This window comes from Pinus tabuliformis, chromosome 1_1 (genome assembly GCF_031772625.1).
Source record: "Pinus tabuliformis cultivar Carrire ecotype Pingquan chromosome 1_1, CPIR1, whole genome shotgun sequence".
In the NCBI taxonomy this organism is placed as follows: domain Eukaryota; kingdom Viridiplantae; phylum Streptophyta; class Pinopsida; order Pinales; family Pinaceae; genus Pinus; species Pinus tabuliformis.
This window is the reverse complement of record NC_142297.1, coordinates 28,747,136-28,753,226: the sequence shown is the minus strand read 5'-3', so window position 1 is coordinate 28,753,226 and position 6,091 is coordinate 28,747,136.

The window sequence follows — 6,091 nt, the reverse complement described above, 5'->3', positions numbered from 1 at the left end:
CAGCGTGAGCTTGCTGCGCTCCTAAACAGAAAATTGCCAAAAAATTGCAAGTTTGCACCAGTGTGCACCAAAACACAAAATTTTCTCCAATTCCTCCCAAAATTTGTCCAGAGATTCCTGATGAGGTATGTTATGCAATAATGGATGCATCAGCAAGAAAATCTAACTTACCCTTATCCTCTCCGTTGATTAGGGTTTCCTTGAGTTTTTCCTTCAACTGCTTGATTTTGACCTTGGCAACCTGATTCCTTGTGTAATAGTGGATGGCCATTTTATTTTGCAACTTGTTATCCATGTTTTCCTTGTCAAGGACCTTCTCAAGTAAAAAATCCCTGTCCTCATTTATTTCCATGGCAATCCTATCTTCAAAGGTCAATTCTTCCATTGATGGCTTTTGTTCTCTTTCCCTCTGAAGTGCCTTCCTAAGACCCATTGTCCTTGGTCTCTTCCTTGCCACATGTCCTTCATGCTGCTTAGTGGCCTCATGGTCCACCACTTCCTTGCCTTTCATCTCTTGTTTCTTGGCTTTGAATTGCTCTTTCTCCATGGCTAGCTGTTTTGCCTTAAGTTGACTGTTTTCTTGCTCAAGGAATGAAATGATGAATTTGGCCCTTTCCAAATTGTCCTTGAGCTCCATGATCTGATAATCCTTCTATTTGATGACTTGTTGCATGGTTTTATGCTCATAATGTGCCTCCAAGTCAACTAGGTCAAATTCATGCTCAATGGGCTCCTCATCATGCAAAGAAGCCTCATGATGTGATGGTGATCCTTGTTCTGCTGATGTAGTAGGCTTGGCCCCTTCCTCAATTTGAGGAGAAAAAACAAGCCTTCTGCCTCTCTGATATGTCTTGGTCACCTCAGGCTTAGGTGCCTTGGAAATCTCATCATTTTTTCTTGATGACCCCACCTCCATGGGATGTACTGACATGGTTTGGTGCTGGCTTGGTGAAGTGGTTATATGCATTTTCAAGGTTGCCTCAATGAAGGTGTCCCATGTCATGTTCTTCTCTGTCAATTGTGGAGTACTATTACATTTTCAGGCTATGGTGAAAGAGGTTGGGATAATTCACTTTTCCTTTCAATTGCACTGTCACACGGAATCTGTCAAGGGTGCGGACACGACTGACCTTCCTAGAAGTCTAAGACATTCTAATGACAAACAAGACAAAATGGAGTGATCTTTCTCTAAATACACCTTTTACAACATGAAAACTACAAGTGTTTAGGCTTACCTTATTCCAAAACGCTGTTGTTGAAGTCCGTTCTTGACGATCCGGATGAGCTCCTCCTTCAAGTCAATTCCTGCAACCACAAACAATCAAACAATTACCAAGCACTTGCATTTCATATAATAAAACATATATTCAACATGCAGACCAAGGAACACATGAAATAACTCATTAACACAAGCTATTGAGAAAAATAAACCAGTTTGTATTAATAACGAAACAAAGAAACTCTTACAACCTGGCCTTGGTGTTGTGCAAGTTCCTCCCAGGGTCCATCAAGGGTTTTCCTCTACTTTGACAAAGCTCACCCTCTCCCAAGTAGAATCAAGTGAAGACAATCTCTCCTCACAAGGGCTCTAATGGAAGACCTAAATCCTGCAGCATTTACCCAAAGAAAATGTATAGCTCCAACCTCTTCTCCTTCTGGCTCAATGCCTTTATTTATAGTGCTGTAAAGAGGTTATTCAGGTCCACTATCAATGGGATCATCCCCCTCTTTGGGTGGGATAGCTCCCTTATTGATGGGATAAGTTCCCCCTTAATAGAGATACATGAACCAACTGGAGGCGCATCCATTTCATCAAACCGACCTCTAGAATGTTCTAGAAGTAACCACAAGTAACTTTTTCAAGATAAAACTCGCGCATTTTGCCTTTTACAGAGGGACGCACCTGTCCCTTAACATACAGAGCGTCCTTGGACGCAGATTTTGTGAACAAGGTCAGCGTCCCCGCAGGAAAGGCTAGAGAGAACCTGCGACCCCAGAGATAAACATAGTTTTTACAAGACTTTCTCTCTTTTTTGAGTTTGAGATGGATAACAGAGGCATGAGACTTGCCTAAGAGGGTAGCATGACTGTTGATTTGAGCCATACTAACTGTAAGTAGTCAAGGTGACATTTTTTAGTGTAACATGCACCCTTTTAGACATTTTGGTTAGGATCCTATACAAGTAGCTGGACAAATTTAGATACTTGGCAGCTGTAAAGTGCATGAGCAGGCTTATGTGGTATTGATATAACCTGGAAAATCTGCCCTCACATGTGAAGAACTTCATGAAAACCTTCATCAATGGTTCATATCTCTCCAACATGTATCTGAATGGGAAAACATGTGAGTGAGTTCCTTTTTATTGTGATTTCAAGTAGGGTTTGTACTCTTCTAGGTCTAGGTTCATGCCTTTGAACCAATTTTCACCATGGTTTGGTATGCCTGTAGATTGAGAGATGGAATCCACTGAAAACATGAAATCAGCCCCTGCAATGATGATCTTGTCTTCCTTCAAGGTGAGGGAAAATATACCTGTGAGATGCTCATGGTAACCTACTTCCTGTACTCTTTGACAAAACCCTAAACAATTGACATCTTCAAAGAATTTCATGACAAATGGGGAGGAGGTGATTTCATTGCAATTATAGGGCTCAAACCTCAATATCTTTCCCCCCTTGTTGTACTTCCTCTTCTCTGATGGTGATGATTCAGGCTCCATACTTCAAACCCTAGGTGAAAGGCAAGCAAAATAGTGAAATTTGCTGTTGTGAGGGAATGAGGTGGTATGATGGACTTACGAGTTGCCTAAATTTGTAAGGAAGTTTAGGTGGGTAAGGGATGATTTCAGTGAGTAGGGGAAAAAGGAATTTTGGGAAATGAGTGAGGGGAGGGGGTGGAAAAGGCCAAAACACAAGCCTATCCTAGAAAGAGATAGGGTAGATTAGGGTTTAGAGGAAAATGATAAAAAATGAGGGGATAAGGCTTTGTGATGGATGGAAATGGTGTATTAGCTGCAAACAGAGGTGTAGGGACAAGGAATCTATGGTTTAGGGTAGCAACTCATCATTTGAGGATCAAAAACATGAAAATCATGTAAACCCTAAAAGAAGAAGTATTTGATCATTTTTTTGACATATGAGGCAAAGGAGGGCATGAAAATGATTAAAATTACTTGTTATAGAGCGTGGAGGATGAAATGATTGAAGAGGAGCTTTAAAAAATGAATTTTGGTGGTCAATTTTTTTTTTGGACAACTATGCCCTGTGCACAGAGAAGGCTTCCTGTGCACAACGTGTTGTCCAGGTGCGCATCAAAGGCTCTCTGTGCGCAACGAGAGTCAATTTTTGCCAGTGAGGGCTATGGAATCACAATTTTTTGCAAAGGAGAGGGGGGAGCTCGATGCTAGGATGGTAGAAAAGTGCAAATGAGTGTGAATGAGCTCCTCCATGTGCTTTTATAATTTTCTTTTGGTGTCTAAGTGATTAATGAGGTAGGATGGCCCACCTCACCAATTCACTTTATTTTTGAGTTTTGTAGCCTTAGGACCTCTTCTTGTAACTTTAGAACCTTAGGAACATTATTACATCTAAAAACATAAATTACATTTGAAATCAAGTGTTATTGAACAAATTTACCTATTGCTACTCCTCATTTGTCGAATTTATACATGAAATGATTGATTTTGTGACCTTAAGCCTAATGACCTAATGGTGAAATTGACATGAATGGAAACCATGATGATGTGACTGAAGTGATATTAATGATGTTTTCACGATGGTAGACTCATCTGAGTGATGAAAGTGACTGGCATATGAAATTCTTGAGAGAGTGGACATAGACCTAGACACACTAGCCAGTGACCAAATTTTTATTTGAAGACTCACTGAAATGAAAAAAAAATGACTTTACACCCTAAGAACACCTTGTAAGAGCATATTTGATCACTGGTGACAGGATGAAATGACTGACACTAACACCCTCACAGATAATCTTACTTTTTTTGCGACTTGGGACTCCAACCAATTCATTAGCAAAAAAATATTGTGCCCAACCCAAAGTCTCCCTTTCTCTAAAATTGTTTTTTCCACCCCTTATTGCAACCATAGGCTTGCGTCCAGTAAGTCCTATTATGAACTTCTCCTAAAACACTTCATCCTTGGGATAAAAAAAATCGGACTAGATCTAATTCGTTGTCATTTTCATAGTTAGGTGAAAATATTTCTATCTATGTAATATAAATGGACACACACCTGGAATTCACTGACACTTCTTGGCACACACTCTTATTTGTTCATTTCCAAGCATTTTGACCTAGTTCTCCCTTGTGTTTCCCTGACTCTCCCTAACACTCTTCACCATCCATTGAAACTATTTGCCATGTGTTAGCACACCTTTTCATTCCTTGGCATGGCCTGGAACTTGCGAGAGGCGTAACTTTCACATATGAACTTCGTTTGGGATGATTTTCACATAGTTGGAAAGATTCCAGTGTCTCGAGTAACATCAAAGGGATGGAGCTATGCAAGAAAAATGGGCTCCCAATTGAATCTACAAGACCCCAAATCACTAATGTGGAACCTGACTCTAAAGTGGGCCCTATAAGCCAATTCCTCCATTTTTTCCACCTAGAAAGTATCAAGATATATAACAAAATATATCATGATCCATTTTGGATTATGAGTTCCATGGTACATAGGAAGAGTTTGCAATGTTTGACACTATCGACAATGGAGTTAGAAGGATTTTAAGCAACAACCCTCTTATTCTCCTTCTCCATAAATTACATTAATAATATCTATATCAACCAATTGCTTAATGTTTAACAACTCTACCTTATATCTTATTTGTCCAATAATAAGTGCTATAAATGTTAATGATGTTGTTCCTCATATAATTGGGGTTCCCAATCATTACTTGGATTATTCCTAAAACAATTTAATCCACTAGCTGTTAGATGTATGTCTTACACTAACATGCCAACTCAATTTTGTGCCTTACCCCTTTGATTAGACTCCAATAGTAAGCAAAGGATCATGTCTTGAGAGTCTTCAATGCCTAAAAAAATTCCTGACACAATACTCAAGAATTTGTTGTTATTCACCGAAGAAGGAGGGTAGTTGTGTTTGTGTCCCCTCCTTTAACAAATATGTCCACTGACCATGTGACATGACCTATTATCACCACATTAAGAAAATTTTGTCTAGGTGGTGAAAGGGCCAAGGGGCTCCTTACTTGTGTTGCAAGGGGAAACACCCTATAATTATAGTAGTTTCCATAAATACCCCCCTTTTATCTAAATCCTTTGCACTTGCATTATAATCTGCAAGAGTAGGTTCATACAAATCAATGTGCTATCATACCACGAGAAAGTTTATGAAGGCTCTTTATCATAAAATAAGATTTCATTGCATTTCGTTCACAAAAAGCAAAACACTTTAACATGAACAACAATCCAGGAAGAATGAAACTCTGTGGCCTAAGGAAGATGTTTTCCTAACAAGATTGCATTCCATCTAATATCGACAAGGGTAACTGGCAACACAAAGACTTTGCCCAAGCCCATGTAGATTTGGCCAAGGGACAAAACTAGAACACATGTTTTAGGGTTTTAACTCATCTACAATGGCAACACCATGAGTTCCAAACTCTCAAGTATATTAATATTCTATTTACAAGTATATCCCCATCATTAATGATCATACAAAAAGGACTCTCTATGGCCTTACCATCGACTTTCATAGGGTTCACCAAAGGGAGACCTAGGTTTTTTCTTTGGACATAATAGTTTGTTCAAATAACCCTCAAGGATAAGGTTAAAATTAAGCCACATGCAATACATATTAGGTTCATGTTTCATGAACATTATAAAACTACCCCATTTTCAATCTCACCACCAATATTTAGGTGATTGAATTATTAACATAAAAATGAGATCAATTGAATCAATTTATGAACTTGTTCAAGATAATATTATTAGGGTTAGCTAACATGTATGTAAGCTTAAACCACTACTATGGAAGCCAAACACTTAGATGCTAATTTAGGTACACACTAACATTTATTTGAAAAGAACAATAGCCAATGATTGGT